The sequence below is a fragment of the Salmo salar genome, chromosome ssa10, assembly GCF_905237065.1.
Source record: "Salmo salar chromosome ssa10, Ssal_v3.1, whole genome shotgun sequence".
Lineage (NCBI taxonomy): Eukaryota > Metazoa > Chordata > Actinopteri > Salmoniformes > Salmonidae > Salmo > Salmo salar.
Window position 1 is genome coordinate 51,133,495 of NC_059451.1, and position 26,777 is coordinate 51,160,271.

The 26,777-nt window shown below is 46.8% G+C and overlaps 1 protein-coding gene and 1 pseudogene across 10 annotated transcripts in view; one reads left to right on the plus strand and one right to left on the minus strand.

Annotated features, from left to right (window-relative positions):
- The window catches only part of dlg1a (discs large MAGUK scaffold protein 1a), a 389,839-nt gene that overhangs the window by 131,328 nt on the left and 231,734 nt on the right, over nucleotides 1–26,777 (plus strand). The window lies entirely within an intron of this gene.
- LOC123724622 (nuclear factor 7, brain-like) lies at nucleotides 22,515–24,185 on the minus strand (annotated as a pseudogene).

Below are 26,777 nucleotides of genomic sequence, written 5' to 3' on the forward strand. Positions count from 1 at the left end.
CTTAGTGGAGGGACTCTCTAGTATGACTTAGTGGAGGGACTCTCTAGTATGACTTAGTGGAGGGACTCTCTAGTATGACTTAGTGGAGGGACTCTCTAGTATGACTTAGTGGAGGGACTCTCTAGTATGACTTAGTGGAGGGACTCTAGTATGGCTTAGTGGAGGGACTCTAGTATGGCTTAGTGGAGGGACTCTAGTATGACTTAGTGGAGGGACTCTAGTATGACTTAGTGGAGGGACTCTAGTATGACTTAGTGGAGGGACTCTCTAGTATGACTTAGTGGAGGGACTCTAGTATGACTTAGTGGAGGGACTCTAGTATGACTTAGTGGAGGGACTCTCTAGTATGGCTTAGTGGAGGGACTCTCTAGTATGTCTTAGTGGAGGGACTCTCTAGTATGACTTAGTGGAGGGACTCTCTAGTATGACTTAGTGGAGGGACTCTCTAGTATGACTTAGTGGAGGGACTCTAGTATGGCTTAGTGGAGGGACTCTCTAGTATGGCTTAGTGGAGGGACTCTAGTATGACTTAGTGGAGGGACTCTCTAGTATGACTTAGTGGAGGGACTCTCTAGTATGGCTTAGTGGAGGGACTCTCTAGTATGGCTTAGTGGAGGGACTCTCTAGTATGGCTTAGTGGAGGGACTCTCTAGTATGACTTAGTGGAGGGACTCTCTAGTATGGCTTAGTGGAGGGACTCTCTAGTATGGCTTAGTGGAGGGACTCTCTAGTATGGCTTAGTGGAGGGACTCTAGTATGACTTAGTGGAGGGACTCTCTAGTATGACTTAGTGGAGGGACTCTCTAGTATGGCTTAGTGGAGGGACCCTAGTATGGCTTAGTGGAGGGACTCTCTAGTATGGCTTAGTGGAGGGACTCTCTAGTATGACTTAGTGGAGGGACTCTAGTATGACTTAGTGGAGGGACTCTAGTATGACTTAGTGGAGGGACTCTAGTATGACTTAGTGGAGGGACCTCTAGTATGACTTAGTGGAGGGACTCTAGTATGACTTAGTGGAGGGACTCTAGTATGACTTAGTGGAGGGACCTCTAGTATGACTTAGTGGAGGGATCTCTAGTATGACTTAGTGGAGGGACTCTCTAGTATGACTTAGTGGAGGGACTCTCTAGTATGACTTAGTGGAGGGACTCTCTAGTATGACTTAGTGGAGGGACTCTCTAGTATGACTTAGTGGAGGGACTCTCTAGTATGACTTAGTGGAGGGACTCTCTAGTATGACTTAGTGGAGGGACTCTCTAGTATGACTTAGTGGAGGGACTCTCTAGTATGACTTAGTGGAGGGACTCTCTAGTATGACTTAGTGGAGGGACTCTCTAGTATGACTTAGTGGAGGGACTCTCTAGTATGACTTAGTGGAGGGACTCTCTAGTATGACTTAGTGGAGGGACTCTCTAGTATGGCTTAGTGGAGGGACTCTCTAGTATGGCTTAGTGGAGGGACTCTCTAGTATGGCTTAGTGGAGGGACTCTCTAGTATGGCTTAGTGGAGGGACTCTCTAGTATGACTTAGTGGAGGGACTCTCTAGTATGACTTAGTGGAGGGACTCTCTAGTATGGCTTAGTGGAGGGACTCTCTAGTATGACTTAGTGGAGGGACTCTCTAGTATGGCTTAGTGGAGGGACTCTCTAGTATGACTTAGTGGAGGGACTCTCTAGTATGGCTTAGTGGAGGGACTAGTATGGCTTAGTGGAGGGACTCTCTAGTATGGCTTAGTGGAGGGACTCTCTAGTATGACTTAGTGGAGGGACTCTAGTATGACTTAGTGGAGGGACTCTAGTATGACTTAGTGGAGGGACTCTAGTATGACTTAGTGGAGGGACTCTAGTATGACTTAGTGGAGGGACTCTAGTATGACTTAGTGGAGGGACTCTCTAGTATGACTTAGTGGAGGGACTCTAGTATGACTTAGTGGAGGGACTCTAGTATTACTTAGTGGAGGGTCTCTCTAGTATGACTTAGTGGAGGGACTCTCTAGTATGACTTAGTGGAGGGACTCTCTAGTATGACTTAGTGGAGGGACTCTCTAGTATGACTTAGTGGAGGGACTCTCTAGTATGACTTAGTGGAGGGACTCTCTAGTATGACTTAGTGGAGGGACTCTCTAGTATGACTTAGTGGAGGGACTCTCTAGTATGACTTAGTGAAGGGACTCTCTAGTATGACTTAGTGGAGGGACTCTCTAGTATGACTTAGTGGAGGGACTCTCTAGTATGACTTAGTGGAGGGACTCTCTAGTATGACTTAGTGGAGGGACTCTCTAGTATGACTTAGTGGAGGGACTCTCCAGTATGACTTAGTGGAGGGACTCTCCAGTATGACTTAGTGGAGGGACTCTCTAGTATGACTTAGTGGAGGGACTCTCTAGTATGACTTAGTGGAGGGACTCTAGTATGACTTAGTGGAGGGACTCTCTAGTATGACTTAGTGGAGGGACTCTCTAGTATGGCTTAGTGGAGGGACTCTCTAGTATGGCTTAGTGGAGGGACTCTCTAATATGGCTTAGTGGAGGGATTCTCTAGTATGACTTAGTGGAGGGACTCTCTAGTATGACTTAGTGGAGGGACTCTCTAGTATGACTTAGTGGAGGGACTCTCTAGTATGGTTTAGTGGAGGGACTCTCTAGTATGGTTTAGTGGAGGGACTCTAGTATGACTTAATGGAGGGACTCTAGTATGACTTAATGGAGGGACTCTAGTATGACTTAGTGGAGGGACTCTAGTATGACTTAGTGGAGGGACTCTCTAGTATGACTTAGTGGAGGGACTCTCTAGTATGACTTAGTGGAGGGACTCTCTAGTATGACTTAGTGGAGGGACTCTCTAGTATGGCTTAGTGGAGGGACTCTCTAGTATGGCTTAGTGGAGGGACTCTCTAGTATGACTTAGTGGAGGGACTCTCTAGTATGACTAAGAGGAGGGACTCTCTAGTATGACTTAGTGGAGGGACTCTCTAGTATGACTTAGTGGAGGGACTCTAGTATGACTTAGTGGAGGGACTCTCTAGTATGGCTTAGTGGAGGGACTCTCTAGTATGGCTTAGTGGAGGGACTCTCTAGTATGACTTAGTGGAGGGACTCTCTAGTATGACTTAGTGGAGGGACTCTCTAGTATGACTTAGTGGAGGGACTCTCTAGTATGGCTTAGTGGAGGGACTCTCTAGTATGACTTAGTGGAGGGACTCTCTAGTATGACTTAGTGGAGGGACTCTCTAGTATGACTTAGTGGAGGGACTCTAGTATGGCTTAGTGGAGGGACTCTAGTATGACTTAGTGGAGGGACTCTAGTATGACTTAGTGGAGGGACTCTAGTATGACTTAGTGGAGGGACTCTCTAGTATGACTTAGTGGAGGGACTCTCTAGTATGACTTAGTGGAGGGACTCTCTAGTATGACTTAGTGGAGGGACTCTCTAGTATGACTTAGTGGAGGGACTCTAGTATGGCTTAGTGGAGGGACTCTCTAGTATGGCTTAGTGGAGGGACTCTAGTATTGCTTAGTGGAGGGACTCTAGTATGACGTAGTGGAGGGACTCTAGTATGACTTAGTGGAGGGACTCTAGTATGACTTAGTGGAGGGACTCTCTAGTATGACTTAGTGGAGGGACTCTCTAGTATGGCTTAGTGGAGGGACTCTCTAGTATGACTTAGTGGAGGGACTCTCTAGTATGACTTAGTGGAGGGACTCTCTAGTATGACTTAGTGGAGGGACTCTCTAGTATGACTTAGTGGAGGGACTCTAGTATGGCTTAGTGGAGGGACTCTAGTATGACTTAGTGGAGGGACTCTAGTATGACTTAGTGGAGGGACTCTCTAGTATGACTTAGTGGAGGGACTCTCTAGTATGACTTAGTGGAGGGACTCTAGTATGACTTAGTGGAGGGACTCTAGTATGACTTAGTGGAGGGACTCTCTAGTATGACTTAGTGGAGGGACTCTCTAGTATGGCTTAGTGGAGGGACTCTCTAGTATGACTTAGTGGAGGGACTCTCTAGTATGACTTAGTGGAGGGACTCTCTAGTATGACTTAGTGGAGGGACTCTAGTATGGCTTAGTGGAGGGACTCTCTAGTATGGCTTAGTGGAGGGACTCTAGTATGGCTTAGTGGAGGGACTCTCTAGTATGACTTAGTGGAGGGACTCTCTAGTATGGCTTAGTGGAGGGACTCTCTAGTATGGCTTAGTGGAGGGACTCTCTAGTATGGCTTAGTGGAGGGACTCTCTAGTATGACTTAGTGGAGGGACTCTAGTATGACTTAGTGGAGGGACTCTCTAGTATGACTTAGTGGAGGGACTCTCTAGTATGGCTTAGTGGAGGGACTCTCTAGTATGGCTTAGTGGAGGGACTCTAGTATGGCTTAGTGGAGGGACTCTCTAGTATGACTTAGTGGAGGGACTCTAGTATGGCTTAGTGGAGGGACTCTCTAGTATGACTTAGTGGAGGGACTCTCTAGTATGGCTTAGTGGAGGGACTCTAGTATGGCTTAGTGGAGGGACTCTCTAGTATGGCTTAGTGGAGGGACTCTCTAGTATGACTTAGTGGAGGGACTCTAGTATGGCTTAGTGGAGGGACTCTCTAGTATGACTTAGTGGAGGGACTCTCTAGTATGGCTTAGTGGAGGGACTCTAGTATGACTTAGTGGAGGGACTCTAGTATGGCTTAGTGGAGGGACTCTCTAGTATGACTTAGTGGAGGGACTCTCTAGTATGGCTTAGTGGAGGGACTCTAGTATGGCTTAGTGGAGGGACTCTCTAGTATGGCTTAGTGGAGGGACTCTCTAGTATGACTTAGTAGAGGGACTCTAGTATGACTTAGTGGAGGGACTCTAGTATGACTTAGTGGAGGGACTCTAGTATGACTTAGTGGAGGGACTCTAGTATGACTTAGTGGAGGGACTCTAGTATGACTTAGTGGAGGGACTCTCTAGTATGACTTAGTGGAGGGACTCTCTAGTATGACTTAGTGGAGGGACTCTAGTATGACTTAGTGGAGGGACTCTCTAGTATGACTTAGTGGAGGGACTCTCTAGTATGACTTAGTGGAGGGACTCTCTAGTATGACTTAGTGGAGGGACTCTCTAGTATGACTTAGTGGAGGGACTCTCTAGTATGACTTAGTGGAGGGACTCTCTAGTATGACTTAGTGGAGGGACTCTCTAGTATGACTTAGTGGAGGGACTCTCTAGTATGACTTAGTGGAGGGACTCTCTAGTATGACTTAGTGGAGGGACTCTCTAGTATGACTTAGTGGAGGGACTCTCTAGTATGACTTAGTGGAGGGACTCTCTAGTATGACTTAGTGGAGGGACTCTCTAGTATGACTTAGTGGAGGGACTCTCTAGTATGGCTTAGTGGAGGGACTCTCTAATATGGCTTAGTGGAGGGATTCTCTAGTATGACTTAGTGGAGGGACTCTCTAGTATGACTTAGTGGAGGGACTCTCTAGTATGACTTAGTGGAGGGACTCTCTAGTATGACTTAGTGGAGGGACTCTCTAGTATGGTTTAGTGGAGGGACTCTCTAGTATGGTTTAGTGGAGGGACTCTCTAGTATGGTTTAGTGGAGGGACTCTAGTATGACTTAATGGAGGGACTCTAGTATGACTTAATGGAGGGACTCTAGTATGACTTAGTGGAGGGACTCTAGTATGACTTAGTGGAGGGACTCTCTAGTATGACTTAGTGGAGGGACTCTCTAGTATGACTTAGTGGAGGGACTCTCTAGTATGACTTAGTGGAGGGACTCTCTAGTATGGCTTAGTGGAGGGACTCTCTAGTATGGCTTAGTGGAGGGACTCTCTAGTATGACTTAGTGGAGGGACTCTCTAGTATGACTAAGAGGAGGGACTCTCTAGTATGACTTAGTGGAGGGACTCTCTAGTATGACTTAGTGGAGGGACTCTAGTATGACTTAGTGGAGGGACTCTCTAGTATGGCTTAGTGGAGGGACTCTCTAGTATGGCTTAGTGGAGGGACTCTCTAGTATGACTTAGTGGAGGGACTCTCTAGTATGACTTAGTGGAGGGACTCTCTAGTATGACTTAGTGGAGGGACTCTCTAGTATGGCTTAGTGGAGGGACTCTCTAGTATGACTTAGTGGAGGGACTCTCTAGTATGACTTAGTGGAGGGACTCTCTAGTATGACTTAGTGGAGGGACTCTCTAGTATGACTTAGTGGAGGGACTCTAGTATGGCTTAGTGGAGGGACTCTAGTATGACTTAGTGGAGGGACTCTAGTATGACTTAGTGGAGGGACTCTAGTATGACTTAGTGGAGGGACTCTAGTATGACTTAGTGGAGGGACTCTCTAGTATGACTTAGTGGAGGGACTCTCTAGTATGACTTAGTGGAGGGACTCTCTAGTATGACTTAGTGGAGGGACTCTCTAGTATGACTTAGTGGAGGGACTCTAGTATGGCTTAGTGGAGGGACTCTCTAGTATGGCTTAGTGGAGGGACTCTAGTATTGCTTAGTGGAGGGACTCTAGTATGACTTAGTGGAGGGACTCTAGTATGACTTAGTGGAGGGACTCTAGTATGACTTAGTGGAGGGACTCTAGTATGACTTAGTGGAGGGACTCTCTAGTATGACTTAGTGGAGGGACTCTCTAGTATGACTTAGTGGAGGGACTCTCTAGTATGACTTAGTGGAGGGACTCTCTAGTATGGCTTAGTGGAGGGACTCTCTAGTATGGCTTAGTGGAGGGACTCTAGTATGGCTTAATGGAGGGACTCTAGTATGACTTAGTGGAGGGACTCTAGTATGACTTAGTGGAGGGACTCTAGTATGACTTAGTGGAGGGACTCTCTAGTATGACTTAGTGGAGGGACTCTCTAGTATGGCTTAGTGGAGGGACTCTCTAGTATGACTTAGTGGAGGGACTCTCTAGTATGACTTAGTGGAGGGACTCTCTAGTATGACTTAGTGGAGGGACTCTAGTATGGCTTAGTGGAGGGACTCTAGTATGACTTAGTGGAGGGACTCTAGTATGACTTAGTGGAGGGACTCTAGTATGACTTAGTGGAGGGACTCTAGTATGACTTAGTGGAGGGACTCTCTAGTATGGCTTAGTGGAGGGACTCTCTAGTATGACTTAGTGGAGGGACTCTAGTATGACTTAGTGGAGGGACTCTCTAGTATGACTTAGTGGAGGGACTCTCTAGTATGGCTTAGTGGAGGGACTCTAGTATGACTTAGTGGAGGGACTCTAGTATGGCTTAGTGGAGGGACTCTCTAGTATGACTTAGTGGAGGGACTCTCTAGTATGGCTTAGTGGAGGGACTCTAGTATGGCTTAGTGGAGGGACTCTCTAGTATGGCTTAGTGGAGGGACTCTCTAGTATGGCTTAGTGGAGGGACTCTCTAGTATGGCTTAGTGGAGGGACTCTCTAGTATGACTTAGTGGAGGGACTCTCTAGTATGACTTAGTGGAGGGACTCTCTAGTATGGCTTAGTGGAGGGACTCTAGTATGACTTAGTGGAGGGACTCTCTAGTATGGCTTAGTGGAGGGACTCTCTAGTATGACTTAGTGGAGGGACTCTCTAGTATGGCTTAGTGGAGGGACTTTAGTATGGCTTAGTGGAGGGACTCTCTAGTATGACTTAGTGGAGGGACTCTCTAGTATGACTTAGTGGAGGGACTCTCTAGTATGACTTAGTGGAGGGACTCTCTAGTATGACTTAGTGGAGGGACTCTCTAGTATGACTTAGTGGAGGGACTCTAGTATGACTTAGTGGAGGGACTCTCTAGTATGACTTAGTGGAGGGACTCTCTAGTATGACTTAGTGGAGGGACTCTAGTATGACTTAGTGGAGGGACTCTCTAGTATGACTTAGTGGAGGGACTCTCTAGTATGGCTTAGTGGAGGGACTCTCTAGTATGGCTTAGTGGAGGGACTCTCTAATATGGCTTAGTGGAGGGATTCTCTAGTATGACTTAGTGGAGGGACTCTCTAGTATGACTTAGTGGAGGGACTCTCTAGTATGACTTAGTGGAGGGACTCTAGTATGACTTAGTGGAGGGACTCTCTAGTATGACTTAGTGGAGGGACTCTCTAGTATGGCTTAGTGGAGGGACTCTCTAGTATGACTTAGTGGAGGGACTCTCTAGTATGACTTAGTGGAGGGACTCTCTAGTATGACTTAGTGGAGGGACTCTCTAGTATGACTTAGTGGAGGGACTCTAGTATGGCTTAGTGGAGGGACTCTAGTATGACTTAGTGGAGGGACTCTAGTATGACTTAGTGGAGGGACTCTAGTATGACTTAGTGGAGGGACTCTCTAGTATGACTTAGTGGAGGGACTCTCTAGTATGACTTAGTGGAGGGACTCTCTAGTATGACTTAGTGGAGGGACTCTCTAGTATGACTTAGTGGAGGGACTCTAGTATGGCTTAGTGGAGGGACTCTCTAGTATGGCTTAGTGGAGGGACTCTAGTATTGCTTAGTGGAGGGACTCTAGTATGACTTAGTGGAGGGACTCTAGTATGACTTAGTGGAGGGACTCTAGTATGACTTAGTGGAGGGACTCTAGTATGACTTAGTGGAGGGACTCTCTAGTATGACTTAGTGGAGGGACTCTCTAGTATGACTTAGTGGAGGGACTCTCTAGTATGGTTTAGTGGAGGGACTCTCTAGTATGGTTTAGTGGAGGGACTCTAGTATGACTTAATGGAGGGACTCTAGTATGACTTAATGGAGGGACTCTAGTATGACTTAGTGGAGGGACTCTAGTATGACTTAGTGGAGGGACTCTCTAGTATGACTTAGTGGAGGGACTCTCTAGTATGACTTAGTGGAGGGACTCTCTAGTATGACTTAGTGGAGGGACTCTCTAGTATGGCTTAGTGGAGGGACTCTCTAGTATGGCTTAGTGGAGGGACTCTCTAGTATGACTTAGTGGAGGGACTCTCTAGTATGACTAAGAGGAGGGACTCTCTAGTATGACTTAGTGGAGGGACTCTCTAGTATGACTTAGTGGAGGGACTCTAGTATGACTTAGTGGAGGGACTCTCTAGTATGGCTTAGTGGAGGGACTCTCTAGTATGGCTTAGTGGAGGGACTCTCTAGTATGACTTAGTGGAGGGACTCTCTAGTATGACTTAGTGGAGGGACTCTCTAGTATGACTTAGTGGAGGGACTCTCTAGTATGGCTTAGTGGAGGGACTCTCTAGTATGACTTAGTGGAGGGACTCTCTAGTATGACTTAGTGGAGGGACTCTCTAGTATGACTTAGTGGAGGGACTCTCTAGTATGACTTAGTGGAGGGACTCTAGTATGGCTTAGTGGAGGGACTCTAGTATGACTTAGTGGAGGGACTCTAGTATGACTTAGTGGAGGGACTCTAGTATGACTTAGTGGAGGGACTCTCTAGTATGACTTAGTGGAGGGACTCTCTAGTATGACTTAGTGGAGGGACTCTCTAGTATGACTTAGTGGAGGGACTCTCTAGTATGACTTAGTGGAGGGACTCTAGTATGGCTTAGTGGAGGGACTCTCTAGTATGGCTTAGTGGAGGGACTCTAGTATTGCTTAGTGGAGGGACTCTAGTATGACTTAGTGGAGGGACTCTAGTATGACTTAGTGGAGGGACTCTAGTATGACTTAGTGGAGGGACTCTAGTATGACTTAGTGGAGGGACTCTCTAGTATGACTTAGTGGAGGGACTCTCTAGTATGACTTAGTGGAGGGACTCTCTAGTATGACTTAGTGGAGGGACTCTCTAGTATGGCTTAGTGGAGGGACTCTCTAGTATGGCTTAGTGGAGGGACTCTAGTATGGCTTAATGGAGGGACTCTAGTATGACTTAGTGGAGGGACTCTAGTATGACTTAGTGGAGGGACTCTAGTATGACTTAGTGGAGGGACTCTCTAGTATGACTTAGTGGAGGGACTCTCTAGTATGGCTTAGTGGAGGGACTCTCTAGTATGACTTAGTGGAGGGACTCTCTAGTATGACTTAGTGGAGGGACTCTCTAGTATGACTTAGTGGAGGGACTCTAGTATGGCTTAGTGGAGGGACTCTAGTATGACTTAGTGGAGGGACTCTAGTATGACTTAGTGGAGGGACTCTAGTATGACTTAGTGGAGGGACTCTAGTATGACTTAGTGGAGGGACTCTCTAGTATGACTTAGTGGAGGGACTCTAGTATGACTTAGTGGAGGGACTCTAGTATGACTTAGTGGAGGGACTCTCTAGTATGGCTTAGTGGAGGGACTCTCTAGTATGACTTAGTGGAGGGACTCTCTAGTATGACTTAGTGGAGGGACTCTCTAGTATGACTTAGTGGAGGGACTCTCTAGTATGACTTAGTGGAGGGACTCTAGTATGGCTTAGTGGAGGGACTCTCTAGTATGGCTTAGTGGAGGGACTCTAGTATGACTTAGTGGAGGGACTCTCTAGTATGACTTAGTGGAGGGACTCTCTAGTATGGCTTAGTGGAGGGACTCTCTAGTATGGCTTAGTGGAGGGACTCTCTAGTATGGCTTAGTGGAGGGACTCTCTAGTATGACTTAGTGGAGGGACTCTAGTATGACTTAGTGGAGGGACTCTCTAGTATGACTTAGTGGAGGGACTCTCTAGTATGGCTTAGTGGAGGGACTCTAGTATGACTTAGTGGAGGGACTCTAGTATGGCTTAGTGGAGGGACTCTCTAGTATGACTTAGTGGAGGGACTCTCTAGTATGGCTTAGTGGAGGGACTAGTATGGCTTAGTGGAGGGACTCTCTAGTATGGCTTAGTGGAGGGACTCTCTAGTATGACTTAGTGGAGGGACTCTAGTATGACTTAGTGGAGGGACTCTAGTATGACTTAGTGGAGGGACTCTAGTATGACTTAGTGGAGGGACTCTAGTATGACTTAGTGGAGGGACTCTAGTATGACTTAGTGGAGGGACTCTCTAGTATGACTTAGTGGAGGGACTCTAGTATGACTTAGTGGAGGGACTCTAGTATTACTTAGTGGAGGGTCTCTCTAGTATGACTTAGTGGAGGGACTCTCTAGTATGACTTAGTGGAGGGACTCTCTAGTATGACTTAGTGGAGGGACTCTCTAGTATGACTTAGTGGAGGGACTCTCTAGTATGACTTAGTGGAGGGACTCTCTAGTATGACTTAGTGGAGGGACTCTCTAGTATGACTTAGTGGAGGGACTCTCTAGTATGACTTAGTGAAGGGACTCTCTAGTATGACTTAGTGGAGGGACTCTCTAGTATGACTTAGTGGAGGGACTCTCTAGTATGACTTAGTGGAGGGACTCTCTAGTATGACTTAGTGGAGGGACTCTCTAGTATGACTTAGTGGAGGGACTCTCCAGTATGACTTAGTGGAGGGACTCTCCAGTATGACTTAGTGGAGGGACTCTCTAGTATGACTTAGTGGAGGGACTCTCTAGTATGACTTAGTGGAGGGACTCTCTAGTATGACTTAGTGGAGGGACTCTAGTATGACTTAGTGGAGGGACTCTCTAGTATGACTTAGTGGAGGGACTCTCTAGTATGGCTTAGTGGAGGGACTCTCTAGTATGGCTTAGTGGAGGGACTCTCTAATATGGCTTAGTGGAGGGATTCTCTAGTATGACTTAGTGGAGGGACTCTCTAGTATGACTTAGTGGAGGGACTCTCTAGTATGACTTAGTGGAGGGACTCTCTAGTATGGTTTAGTGGAGGGACTCTCTAGTATGGTTTAGTGGAGGGACTCTAGTATGACTTAATGGAGGGACTCTAGTATGACTTAATGGAGGGACTCTAGTATGACTTAGTGGAGGGACTCTAGTATGACTTAGTGGAGGGACTCTCTAGTATGACTTAGTGGAGGGACTCTCTAGTATGACTTAGTGGAGGGACTCTCTAGTATGACTTAGTGGAGGGACTCTCTAGTATGGCTTAGTGGAGGGACTCTCTAGTATGGCTTAGTGGAGGGACTCTCTAGTATGACTTAGTGGAGGGACTCTCTAGTATGACTAAGAGGAGGGACTCTCTAGTATGACTTAGTGGAGGGACTCTCTAGTATGACTTAGTGGAGGGACTCTAGTATGACTTAGTGGAGGGACTCTCTAGTATGGCTTAGTGGAGGGACTCTCTAGTATGGCTTAGTGGAGGGACTCTCTAGTATGACTTAGTGGAGGGACTCTCTAGTATGACTTAGTGGAGGGACTCTCTAGTATGACTTAGTGGAGGGACTCTCTAGTATGGCTTAGTGGAGGGACTCTCTAGTATGACTTAGTGGAGGGACTCTCTAGTATGACTTAGTGGAGGGACTCTCTAGTATGACTTAGTGGAGGGACTCTAGTATGGCTTAGTGGAGGGACTCTAGTATGACTTAGTGGAGGGACTCTAGTATGACTTAGTGGAGGGACTCTAGTATGACTTAGTGGAGGGACTCTCTAGTATGACTTAGTGGAGGGACTCTCTAGTATGACTTAGTGGAGGGACTCTCTAGTATGACTTAGTGGAGGGACTCTCTAGTATGACTTAGTGGAGGGACTCTAGTATGGCTTAGTGGAGGGACTCTCTAGTATGGCTTAGTGGAGGGACTCTAGTATTGCTTAGTGGAGGGACTCTAGTATGACGTAGTGGAGGGACTCTAGTATGACTTAGTGGAGGGACTCTAGTATGACTTAGTGGAGGGACTCTCTAGTATGACTTAGTGGAGGGACTCTCTAGTATGGCTTAGTGGAGGGACTCTCTAGTATGACTTAGTGGAGGGACTCTCTAGTATGACTTAGTGGAGGGACTCTCTAGTATGACTTAGTGGAGGGACTCTCTAGTATGACTTAGTGGAGGGACTCTAGTATGGCTTAGTGGAGGGACTCTAGTATGACTTAGTGGAGGGACTCTAGTATGACTTAGTGGAGGGACTCTCTAGTATGACTTAGTGGAGGGACTCTCTAGTATGACTTAGTGGAGGGACTCTAGTATGACTTAGTGGAGGGACTCTAGTATGACTTAGTGGAGGGACTCTCTAGTATGACTTAGTGGAGGGACTCTCTAGTATGGCTTAGTGGAGGGACTCTCTAGTATGACTTAGTGGAGGGACTCTCTAGTATGACTTAGTGGAGGGACTCTCTAGTATGACTTAGTGGAGGGACTCTAGTATGGCTTAGTGGAGGGACTCTCTAGTATGGCTTAGTGGAGGGACTCTAGTATGGCTTAGTGGAGGGACTCTCTAGTATGACTTAGTGGAGGGACTCTCTAGTATGGCTTAGTGGAGGGACTCTCTAGTATGGCTTAGTGGAGGGACTCTCTAGTATGGCTTAGTGGAGGGACTCTCTAGTATGACTTAGTGGAGGGACTCTAGTATGACTTAGTGGAGGGACTCTCTAGTATGACTTAGTGGAGGGACTCTCTAGTATGGCTTAGTGGAGGGACTCTCTAGTATGGCTTAGTGGAGGGACTCTAGTATGGCTTAGTGGAGGGACTCTCTAGTATGACTTAGTGGAGGGACTCTAGTATGGCTTAGTGGAGGGACTCTCTAGTATGACTTAGTGGAGGGACTCTCTAGTATGGCTTAGTGGAGGGACTCTAGTATGGCTTAGTGGAGGGACTCTCTAGTATGGCTTAGTGGAGGGACTCTCTAGTATGACTTAGTGGAGGGACTCTAGTATGGCTTAGTGGAGGGACTCTCTAGTATGACTTAGTGGAGGGACTCTAGTATGACTTAGTGGAGGGACTCTAGTATGACTTAGTGGAGGGACTCTCTAGTATGACTTAGTGGAGGGACTCTCTAGTATGACTTAGTGGAGGGACTCTCTAGTATGACTTAGTGGAGGGACTCTCTAGTATGACTTAGTGGAGGGACTCTAGTATGACTTAGTGGAGGGACTCTAGTATGACTTAGTGGAGGGACTCTAGTATGACTTAGTGGAGGGACTCTCTAGTATGACTTAGTGGAGGGACTCTCTAGTATGGCTTAGTGGAGGGACTCTCTAGTATGACTTAGTGGAGGGACTCTCTAGTATGACTTAGTGGAGGGACTCTCTAGTATGGCTTAGTGGAGGGACTCTAGTATGGCTTAGTGGAGGGACTCTAGTATGACTTAGTGGAGGGACTCTAGTATGACTTAGTGGAGGGACTCTAGTATGACTTAGTGGAGGGACTCTAGTATGACTTAGTGGAGGGACTCTCTAGTATGACTTAGTGGAGGGACTCTAGTATGACTTAGTGGAGGGACTCTAGTATGACTTAGTGGAGGGACTCTCTAGTATGGCTTAGTGGAGGGACTCTCTAGTATGACTTAGTGGAGGGACTCTCTAGTATGACTTAGTGGAGGGACTCTCTAGTATGACTTAGTGGAGGGACTCTCTAGTATGACTTAGTGGAGGGACTCTAGTATGGCTTAGTGGAGGGACTCTCTAGTATGGCTTAGTGGAGGGACTCTAGTATGACTTAGTGGAGGGACTCTCTAGTATGACTTAGTGGAGGGACTCTCTAGTATGGCTTAGTGGAGGGACTCTCTAGTATGGCTTAGTGGAGGGACTCTCTAGTATGGCTTAGTGGAGGGACTCTCTAGTATGACTTAGTGGAGGGACTCTAGTATGACTTAGTGGAGGGACTCTCTAGTATGACTTAGTGGAGGGACTCTCTAGTATGGCTTAGTGGAGGGACTCTAGTATGACTTAGTGGAGGGACTCTAGTATGGCTTAGTGGAGGGACTCTCTAGTATGACTTAGTGGAGGGACTCTCTAGTATGGCTTAGTGGAGGGACTCTAGTATGGCTTAGTGGAGGGACTCTCTAGTATGGCTTAGTGGAGGGACTCTCTAGTATGACTTAGTGGAGGGACTCTAGTATGACTTAGTGGAGGGACTCTAGTATGACTTAGTGGAGGGACTCTAGTATGACTTAGTGGAGGGACTCTAGTATGACTTAGTGGAGGGACTCTCTAGTATGACTTAGTGGAGGGACTCTAGTATGACTTAGTGGAGGGACTCTAGTATTACTTAGTGGAGGGTCTCTCTAGTATGACTTAGTGGAGGGACTCTCTAGTATGACTTAGTGGAGGGACTCTCTAGTATGACTTAGTGGAGGGACTCTCTAGTATGACTTAGTGGAGGGACTCTCTAGTATGACTTAGTGGAGGGACTCTCTAGTATGACTTAGTGGAGGGACTCTCTAGTATGACTTAGTGGAGGGACTCTCTAGTATGACTTAGTGAAGGGACTCTCTAGTATGACTTAGTGGAGGGACTCTCTAGTATGACTTAGTGGAGGGACTCTCTAGTATGACTTAGTGGAGGGACTCTCTAGTATGACTTAGTGGAGGGACTCTCTAGTATGACTTAGTGGAGGGACTCTCCAGTATGACTTAGTGGAGGGACTCTCCAGTATGACTTAGTGGAGGGACTCTCTAGTATGACTTAGTGGAGGGACTCTCTAGTATGACTTAGTGGAGGGACTCTCTAGTATGACTTAGTGGAGGGACTCTAGTATGACTTAGTGGAGGGACTCTCTAGTATGACTTAGTGGAGGGACTCTCTAGTATGGCTTAGTGGAGGGACTCTCTAGTATGGCTTAGTGGAGGGACTCTCTAATATGGCTTAGTGGAGGGATTCTCTAGTATGACTTAGTGGAGGGACTCTCTAGTATGACTTAGTGGAGGGACTCTCTAGTATGACTTAGTGGAGGGACTCTCTAGTATGGTTTAGTGGAGGGACTCTCTAGTATGGTTTAGTGGAGGGACTCTAGTATGACTTAATGGAGGGACTCTAGTATGACTTAATGGAGGGACTCTAGTATGACTTAGTGGAGGGACTCTAGTATGACTTAGTGGAGGGACTCTCTAGTATGACTTAGTGGAGGGACTCTCTAGTATGACTTAGTGGAGGGACTCTCTAGTATGACTTAGTGGAGGGACTCTCTAGTATGGCTTAGTGGAGGGACTCTCTAGTATGGCTTAGTGGAGGGACTCTCTAGTATGACTTAGTGGAGGGACTCTCTAGTATGACTAAGAGGAGGGACTCTCTAGTATGACTTAGTGGAGGGACTCTCTAGTATGACTTAGTGGAGGGACTCTAGTATGACTTAGTGGAGGGACTCTCTAGTATGGCTTAGTGGAGGGACTCTCTAGTATGGCTTAGTGGAGGGACTCTCTAGTATGACTTAGTGGAGGGACTCTCTAGTATGACTTAGTGGAGGGACTCTCTAGTATGACTTAGTGGAGGGACTCTCTAGTATGGCTTAGTGGAGGGACTCTAGTATGGCTTAGTGGAGGGACTCTAGTATGACTTAGTGGAGGGACTCTAGTATGACTTAGTGGAGGGACTCTAGTATGACTTAGTGGAGGGACTCTCTAGTATGACTTAGTGGAGGGACTCTCTAGTATGACTTAGTGGAGGGACTCTCTAGTATGACTTAGTGGAGGGACTCTCTAGTATGACTTAGTGGAGGGACTCTAGTATGGCTTAGTGGAGGGACTCTCTAGTATGGCTTAGTGGAGGGACTCTAGTATTGCTTAGTGGAGGGACTCTAGTATGACTTAGTGGAGGGACTCTAGTATGACTTAGTGGAGGGACTCTAGTATGACTTAGTGGAGGGACTCTCTAGTATGACTTAGTGGAGGGACTCTCTAGTATGGCTTAGTGGAGGGACTCTCTAGTATGACTTAGTGGAGGGACTCTCTAGTATGACTTAGTGGAGGGACTCTCTAGTATGACTTAGTGGAGGGACTCTCTAGTATGACTTAGTGGAGGGACTCTAGTATGGCTTAGTGGAGGGACTCTAGTATGACTTAGTGGAGGGACTCTCTAGTATGACTTAGTGGAGGGACTCTCTAGTATGACTTAGTGGAGGGACTCTAGTATGACTTAGTGGAGGGACTCTAGTATGACTTAGTGGAGGGACTCTCTAGTATGACTTAGTGGAGGGACTCTCTAGTATGGCTTAGTGGAGGGACTCTCTAGTATGACTTAGTGGAGGGACTCTCTAGTATGACTTAGTGGAGGGACTCTCTAGTATGACTTAGTGGAGGGACTCTAGTATGGCTTAGTGGAGGGACTCTCTAGTATGGCTTAGTGGAGGGACTCTAGTATGGCTTAGTGGAGGGACTCTCTAGTATGACTTAGTGGAGGGACTCTCTAGTATGGCTTAGTGGAGGGACTCTCTAGTATGGCTTAGTGGAGGGACTCTCTAGTATGGCTTAGTGGAGGGACTCTCTAGTATGACTTAGTGGAGGGACTCTAGTATGACTTAGTGGAGGGACTCTCTAGTATGACTTAGTGGAGGGACTCTCTAGTATGGCTTAGTGGAGGGACTCTCTAGTATGGCTTAGTGGAGGGACTCTAGTATGGCTTAGTGGAGGGACTCTCTAGTATGACTTAGTGGAGGGACTCTAGTATGGCTTAGTGGAGGGACTCTCTAGTATGACTTAGTGGAGGGACTCTCTAGTATGGCTTAGTGGAGGGACTCTAGTATGGCTTAGTGGAGGGACTCTCTAGTATGGCTTAGTGGAGGGACTCTCTAGTATGACTTAGTGGAGGGACTCTAGTATGGCTTAGTGGAGGGACTCTCTAGTATGACTTAGTGGAGGGACTCTCTAGTATGGCTTAGTGGAGGGACTCTCTAGTATGGCTTAGTGGAGGGACTCTAGTATGACTTAGTGGAGGGACTCTCTAGTATGACTTAGTGGAGGGACTCTCTAGTATGACTTAGTGGAGGGACTCTCTAGCATGACTTAGTGGAGGGACTCTCTAGTATGACTTAGTGGAGGGACTCTCTAGTATGACTTAGTGGAGGGACTCTCCTGCCTGAGAGCGGAGGGGAGGAGGGACAGAATGTGGTGATGGGGCCGGGAGGAGGGATGGGGAGGGGGACGAGTGAGACAACGGTGAGAAATGATCCACCTCCTCCTTCCTCTCTCTCTCTCTCTCTCTCTCTCTCTCTCTCTCTCTCTCTCTCTCTCGCGCTCTCTCCCCCTCTGTCTCTCTCCCCTCCCCTCTCTCACTTCCTCTCTCCCCTCCTCTCTCTCTCTCTCTCTCTCTCTCTCTCTCTCTCTCCCCCCTCCCCTCTCTCCCTTCCTCTCTCTCTCTCTAAGTGAATGATTCAGCAGACGGAAATTTAGAGTCCTCTAAACCTGCTGTTTCCCTCCCATGCCAACCACTCGTCTCTCATCACTGTCCCTTAGCGTCCTGTCTGTCTGTCTGTCTGTCTGTGCCGCTGGAAGCAGACAGAGCAGCGGTTCCTTATCTCGTACCCGCCACACACACACACACACACACACACACACACACACACACACACACACACTCCGGCTTGTGGCTCAGCGTTCTGCTTGGCGGTGACATGCTGGCTGTGTTGTGCGACGCAGGGGGACAAGTTAGCATCTCCTGAGCTCTGCTCCTCGACAGACCCCTTTCAGGTCCCCACAGACAGACCCACGATCAGGAGGTGTGTGTGTGTGTGTGTGTCGTGTTTGTGTGTCAGTGTTAGCGCGAGCCGTACGAGAGGGGGACATGTTGGCCTCAGTGTGGTACGCCAAAAAGATAGGCTGGCGCCTAATCAAGACCATGAGGAGAACCAAGGGACTGCAGCAGACCTTACTGGTAGGTAGGGTGAATGTATCTACTGTCATTTGTTGGTAGGTGTCATAGGGTCTGTCATTGACTGACACTGTAAGCTGATGAACTCTCCACTGCCCTCTTACTCTATGCAGTGAACATTTCCAGACCAGACTGCTGGCTGTCTTTTCAACCACTGTGAATGAGCAAACTAACAACTGTGAAGTTGGGTTTTTAGGTTGTTTGTAGAATTTGTTTACTGTTAATATATGAAGCTAGGGTTGTTGATTGTTTTGTATGGAGTTGATTTGGAGACATTGATCAGGGTTGTTGATTGTTTTGTATGGAGTTGATTTGGAGACATTGATCAGGGTTGTTGATTGTTTTGTATGGAGTTGATTTGGAGACATTGATCAGGGTTGTTGATTGTTTTGTATGGAGTTGATTTGGAGACATTGATCAGGGTTGTTGATTGTTTTGTATGGAGTTGATTTGGAGACATTGATCAGGGTTGTTGATTGTTTTGTATGGAGTTGATTTGGAGACATTGATCAGGGTTGTTGATTGTTTTGTATGGAGTTGATTTGGAGACATTGATCAGGGTTGTTGATTGTTTTGTATGGAGTTGATTTGGAGACATTGATCAGGGTTTGTTGATTGTTTTGTATGGAGTTGATTTGGAGACATTGATCAGGTTTGTTGATTGTTTTGTATGGAGTTGATTTGGAGACATTGATCAGGGTTGTTGATTGTTTTGTATGGAGTTGATTTGGAGACATTGATCAGGGTTGTTGATTGTTTTGTGTGGAGTTGATTTGGAGACATTGATCAGGTTTGTTGATTGTTTTGTATGGAGTTGATTTGGAGACATTGATCAGGGTTGTTGATTGTTTTGTATGGAGTTGATTTGGAGACATTGATCAGGGTTGTTGATTGTTTAGTGTTTATGTGGTGCTGTTTTAGAAAGCCTGTTTCCTGGTGTTGCGGTCTTACAGGAATGATAATGCCCTTTCTAAATGTAAAACAGATTTGTTTTGGCGTCATGACGATGCATTGTTTTAAGCTCCCTTTCCTGCTCTCACCTCCGACAACAGGAACTCTGCTGTTCTAACAGCACACACCTACATGAAATCCCAGGAGTAGCACTACACTCTGACTTTACCCACACATCCCACTCCTTCCACAGTAACACACTGCTCCCACAGCACAGAGATCTCAGCCTACTCCTTACCGTGGGTGTGATGCCGCTGGACAGACAGACAGAGCAGTGCTGTGCTGCAATGCTACGTGAGCTGAGCTGCAGTAAGTTAGTAAGCAAATAGCCCTCTGAGTGACTTTTAGAGTAGAACCAGAGACAAATGAACCCTTTTCAGTGTTCCTGTCTGTCTGTCTGTCCGCCCGCTACGCTGTGTGTCTCTGAGAGATGCATGTTGATGGTAATTAACCAGTAGGAGCAGCAGGAAGAAAGGCTTGAATGGAGCTGGATTATGTTCCTGGGCTTCGGTGGCTGTGCCAACGATGATGTCATGTTTGAAATGGTGATTGATTTGACGTGAGGCAGATGTTGTTGAGCCACGCCAGTTCATCTGTTACGTTTTACCTGCTCAGTTTGTGTGTCTGCATTGATTGGATGGAGTGGTGCTTTGGTTATTTTAGCCAAAATGTAGGTTCCGTTTATTGGAGTCGGTTTGTCCTGTCCGAGTATAACAGGCTTTACAGTATATTATTATCCAGTATATTTACTGTATTAAGATTTTAAATTACAGTATATTATTATCCAGTATATTTACTGTATTAAGGCTTTACTTTACAGTATATTATTATCCAGTATATTTACTGTATTAAGGCTTTACTTTACAGTATATTATTATCCAGTATATTTACTGTATTAAGACTTTACATTACAGTATATTATTATCCAGTATATTTACTGTATTAAGGCTTTACTTTACAGTATATTATTATCCAGTATATTTACTGTATTAAGGCTTTACTTTACAGTGTATTATTATCCAGTATATTTACTGTATTACGGCTTTACATTACAGTATATTATTATCCAGTATATTTACTGTATTAAGGCTTTACTTTACAGTGTATTATTATCCAGTATATTTACTGTATTAAGGCTTTACATTACAGTTTATTATTATCCAGTATATTTACTGTATTAAGGCTTTACATTACAGTGTATTATTATCCAGTATATTTACTGTATTAAGGCTTTACACTACAGTATATTATTATCCAGTATATGTACTCGCACCAAGTTAGTTTTATGAATTGAAATGTATTTGCTTAATTAAAATGAGAGCTTTGTCTTGAAGCAAAACTCTACTGAACAAAAGTATAAACCGCAACATGCAACAATTTCAACTATTTTACTGAGTTACAGTTCATATAAGGAAATCAGTCAATTGAAATAAATTAATTAGACCCTAATACATGGATTTCACATGACTTGGCAGGAGCACAACCATCCATGGGCCTCGGAGGGCGTAGGCCCACCAACTTGGGAGCCAAGCAGGCCCAGCCAATCAGAATTAGTTTTTCCCCACAAAAGGGCTTTATTACAGACAGAAATACTCCTCAGTTTCATCAGCTGTCCGGGTGTCTGGTCTCAGACGATCCCACAGGGGAATAAGCCGGATGTGGAGGTCCTGGGCTGGCGTGGTTTACATGTGGTCTGCGGTTGTGAGGCCAGTTGGACGTACTGCCATATTCTCTCAAATGACGTTAGAGGCGGCTTATGGTAGCGAAATGAAGATTCAATTCTTTGGCAACAGCCCTGGTGGACATTCCTGCAACCAGTATGCCAACTGCACACTCCCTCAAAATTTGAGACATCTGTGGCATTGTGTTGTGTGAAGAAACTGCACATTTTAGAGTGGTATTTTATTGTCCCCAGCACAAGGTGCACCTGTGTAATGATCATGCTGTTTAATCAGCGTCTTGATATGCCACACCTGTCAGGTGTATGGATTATCTTGGCAAAGGAGAAATGCTCACTAACAGGGATGTAAACAAATTTCTGCACAGAATTTGAGACATTTTTGTGCGTATGGAACATTTCTGTGATCTTTTATTTCAGCTCATGAAACATGGGACCAACACTTTACATGTTGCGTTTATATTTTTGTTCAGTGTATTTTAGCACCCCAGCAATATTAAAAGTGAATATGTGGGCCTCCCGAGTGGTGCAGTGGTCTAAGGCACTGCATCTCAGTGCAAGAGGCGTCACTATAGTACCTGGTTCGAATCCAGGCTATATCACATCCGGCCGTGATTGGGAGTCCCATAGGGCGGCGCACAATTGGTCCAGCGTTGTTCGGGTTTGGCCGGGGTAGGCAGTCGTTGTAAATAATAATTTGTTCTTAACTGACTTGCCTAGTTAAATAAAGGTTAAGTAAAAACAGCAATATGACACATAGGTTCAGATGTATCGCTTTGTCTTATTTTAACGGTTTTACCTAGAGTGCTAAAAGCTCCAGATTTACAGGGGGAATAACTTATCCATAAGCTCATCTGGGTTAGTGTTGAGCCATGTGAACGAAGGTTTACTTCTCACTATGTTAGACATGGTTAGAAGGTAAGTCTGTCACATTGTAAGAGACGACTGCGGCCTGTCATCCATCTTTACTCTACTAGTCCCCGTTGTTCCACTGTTACAGACAGAGGTGGTATCGGCTGTAACTGTGTTGTTCCACTGTTACAGACAGAGGTGGTATCGGCTGTAACTGTGTTGTTCCACTGTTACAGACAGAGGTGGTATCGGCTGTAACTGTGTTGTTCCACTGTTACAGACAGAGGTGGTATCGGCTGTAACTGTGTTGTTCCACTGTTACAGACAGAGGTGGTATCGGCTGTAACTGTGTTGTTCCACTGTTACAGACAGAGGTGGTATCGGCTGTAACTGTGTTGTTCCACTGTTACAGACAGAGGTGGTATCGGCTGTAACTGTGTTGTTCCACTGTTACAGACAGAGGTGGTATCGGCTGTAACTGTGTTGTTCCACTGTTACAGACAGAGGTGGTATCGGCTGTAACTGTGTTGTTCCACTGTTACAGATACTTTCATTGGTAAGATTTTCAGATTACTTGAAGTATCAGTATTGTAAAAGAATGGAGATACTCCCTCAGTGAAAGTGTGTGTATATGTGTGTATGTTGTTATACGGGTCAGAGAATGACAGCCTTTCTCTGTTCCAGTCAAGCTGCACTCTGATCCTCTTGGCTTTCCGTCTCAATTTAGAGGAGAATTCTTGACAGGTGTGCTTTGTATTTACCATTAGAACACTGTACTGCCCACATTCTACCATAGAAAGCACCTTTCATCCTGGAGACTCTGAGATAAATCCTACAATCCAGTCTCCAACCTCAACGTCCCAGCTATGTGTTCATGAGTTAAAGCCTTCTGATCCCAGAACAAAATGACAGTTATCAAACCTCTCTGGGTTGTCAGGAAGCTGTTGTGTCAAACAGGCTCTCACACTGGTCAGATCATCAGACAGGATGGGATGCAGTGGTGAGGTCCAGAATGACAGGACTGTTACTGAACCATCCCCTGCATCTTCTTCCAGACTCCCAACTTCAGGTTGCCCAGGTGTTTGGCCACGTCTACCAGGGCTCTTGAGACCCTCTCTGGATCCGGCACTGTGCACTTGGCTCTTCCAACGGTGGCCTTGTAGTTCTGTAGAAATCTGATGTCTTCAGCTCCTCCTCTGCGGCCCTGATTGTGTGTGAAAGGGATGCTATCTCTTTATTCGTCACCTCAATATTTTTATTCATCTGACTGTTGTGCTCCTCTTCCTCCCTCAGAGAAGTTATTCTGGCTGCCTCTTCATCTTGCAGAAACTGGTGAAGCATCTCAAACTCCTCCTCAATCTGCTTTTCTGTGGTCTGGGCCTGGCTCTTAATGTGCTCTGCTGTTTTCTGTGGTCTGGGCCTGGCTCTTAATGTGCTCTGCTGTTTTCTGTGGTCTGGGCCTGGCTCTTAATGTGCTCTGCTGTTTTCTGTGGTCTGGGCCTGGCTCTTAATGTGCTCTGCTGTTTTCTGTGGTCTGGGCCTGGCTCTTAATGTGCTCTGCTGTTTTATCACACGTTACTTTAACTGCATTAAAGATATTCAGCTTCTCCTGGAAGGGTTTCAGTGCAGTCTTGAGTGCAGATTCATCTATGGGACAGAACTTGTGGTTTGTGTGTTTTCTGGAAGTCTGACACACGAAACAGACATGCGTTTTATCCTCCAGACAGAAGAGCTTGAGATTCTCTCCATGCAGACTGAAGAGCAGCTCAGACGCTCTCTGACGACGTCTCTCCTGTAAGAAGGACTCCTCACACATGCTCTTTAAAACCAGCTTACATGGAGGCTCCTGTCTTACTGATCTTCTCCTGCAAACTGGACATTCCCAAGTTGATTTCCCCTTCCAATAGTCGTGCAGACAGGCTTTACAGAAGCTGTGGCTACACGACAGGAGGACAGGGTTCTTGAAGATGTAACATAACACAGGACAGGAGAGAGTTTCTCCCAGAGGAGACTATCTGGAAGCCATTTTCCCTATGTCACTCTCTTATTTGGCTACCGAGGTTATATAAGATCACACTGTACCATAGTCTCCAACATTCCAAAGATGCATCACCTGCACTGCCACGATGTTGTACTAAACTTCCACCTGAACAGGTGACTGTCATACTTCCTGCATTCCTGACAGGTAGAGGGGTGGAGCTTTAGGAAACGATGAATCAGAAATCTTCTGTGATTTCAGTGAGAGCGATAAAATGTCAAGGTTCATGATAGAGACAGCAACAGAGGGAGGCGACAGTATAGCCTAGGCATTCATGCTAAACGTGTACTTAGTAGGAGACGAGGAAAGAATGATAAAGCAACCTAAAAAAGTATTTGAAGTGCGTTACAGTTTGAGCAGTTAGAGTGCTGAAGGTGCTTAGTAAACTATATCTGCAGCCGATATTTAAAGGTAGACACTCGTAAGCATGCCTGTCATGGTCCTTTTCTGATATTAACCACATATTCAAGTGTTGTTAAATTGCTGAATGGGATATGGTGGTGGTGGTGGTCATTAACCTCCAGTCTGAGCAAAGTTCAATGTGAACTTTATGGGGAATCTCTATTAGATTGTGAGATATTGAGTTCCTAACACAGATTAGGATGGAAACTCATTAACCCAATGCTATCCTAAACCGTGTGTGTGTGTGTGTGTGTGTGTGTGTGTGTGTGTGTGTGTGTGTGTGTGTGTGTGTGTGTGTGTGTGTGTGTGTGTGTGTGTGTGTGTGTGTGTGGAGAGAGTGGACAGAAACAATTAGAATGAGAGAGAAACAAGATAACCAGATGCTTAATGACTAGCCCAGCCCTAAACTCAGGACATCCCCCCTCCCCTTAATGACTAGCCCAGCCCTAAACTCAGGACACCCTCCCCTTAATGACTAGCCCAGCCCTAAACTCAGGACATCCCCCCTCCCCTTAATGACTAGCCCAGCCCTAAACTCAGGACATCCCCCCTCCCCTTAATGACTAGCCCAGCCCTAAACTCAGGACATCCCCCTCCCCTTAATGACTAGCCCAGCCCTAAACTCAGGACATCCCCCCTCCCCTTAATGACTAGCCCAGCCCTAAACTCAGGACATCCCCCCTCCCCTTAATGACTAGCCCAGCCCTAAACTCAGGACATCCCCCCTCCCCTTAATGACTAGCCCAGCCCTAAACTCAGGACATCCCCCTCCCCTTAATGACTAGCCCAGCCCTAAACTCAGGACATCCCCCCTCCCCTTAATGACTAGCCCAGCCCTAAACTCAGGACATCCCCCCCTCCTCTTAATGACTAGCCCAGCCCTAAACTCAGGACATCCCCCCTCCCCTTAATGACTAGCCCAGCCCTAAACTCAGGACATCCCCCCTCCCCTTAATGACTAGCCCAGCCCTAAACTCAGGACATCCCCCTCCCCTTAATGACTAGCCCAGCCCTAAACTCAGGACATCCCCCCTCCCCTTAATGACTAGCCCAGCCCTAAACTCAGGACATCCCCCCCTCCCCTTAATGACTAGCCCAGCCCTAAACTCAGGACATCCCCCCTCCCCTTAATGACTAGCCCAGCCCTAAACTCAGGCCACCCTCCCCTTAATGACTAGCCCAGCCCTAAACTCAGGCCACCCTCCCCTTAATGACTAGCCCAGCCCTAAACTCAGGACATCCCCCCTCCCCTTAATGACTAGCCCAGCCCTAAACTCAGGACACCCTCCCCTTAATGACTAGCCCAGCCCTAAACTCAGGACATCCCCCCTCCCCTTAATGACTAGCCCAGCCCTAAACTCAGGACATCCCCCCTCCCCTTAATGACTAGCCCAGCCCTAAACTCAGGACATCCCCCCTCCCCTTAATGACTAGCCCAGCCCTAAACTCAGGACACCCTCCCCTCCCCTTAATGACTAGCCCAGCCCTAAACTCAGGACACCCTCCCCTTAATGACTAGCCCAGCCCTAAACTCAGGACACCCTCCCCTTAATGACTAGCCCAGCCCTAAACTCAGGACACCCTCCCCTTAATGACTAGCCCAGCCCTAAACTCAGGACATCCCCCCTCCCCTTAATGACTAGCCCAGCCCTAAACTCAGGACACCCTCCCCTTAATGACTAGCCCAGCCCTAAACTCAGGACATCCCCCTCCCCTTAATGACTAGCCCAGCCCTAAACTCAGGTCATCCCCCCTCCCCTTAATGACTAGCCCAGCCCTAAACTCAGGACATCCCCCCTCCCCTTAATGACTAGCCCAGCCCTAAACTCAGGACATCCCCCCCTCCCCTTAATGACTAGCCCAGCCCTAAACTCAGGACATCCCCCCTCCCCTTAATGACTAGCCCAGCCCTAAACTCAGGACATCCCCCCCTCCCCTTAATGACTAGCCCAGCCCTAAACTCAGGACATCCCCCCTCCCCTTAATGACTAGCCCAGCCCTAAACTCAGGACATCCCCCCCTCCCCTTAATGACTAGCCCAGCCCTAAACTCAGGACATCCCCCCTCCCCTTAATGACTAGCCCAGCCCTAAACTCAGGACATCCCACCCTCCCTTTAATGACTAGCCCAGCCCTAAACTCAGGACATCCTCCCCTCCCCTTAATGACTAGCCCAGCCCTAAACTCAGGACACCCTCCCCTTAATGACTAGCCCAGCCCTAAACTCAGGACATCCCCCCTCCCCTTAATGACTAGCCCAGCCCTAAACTCAGGACATCCCCCCCTCCCCTTAATGACTAGCCCAGCCCTAAACTCAG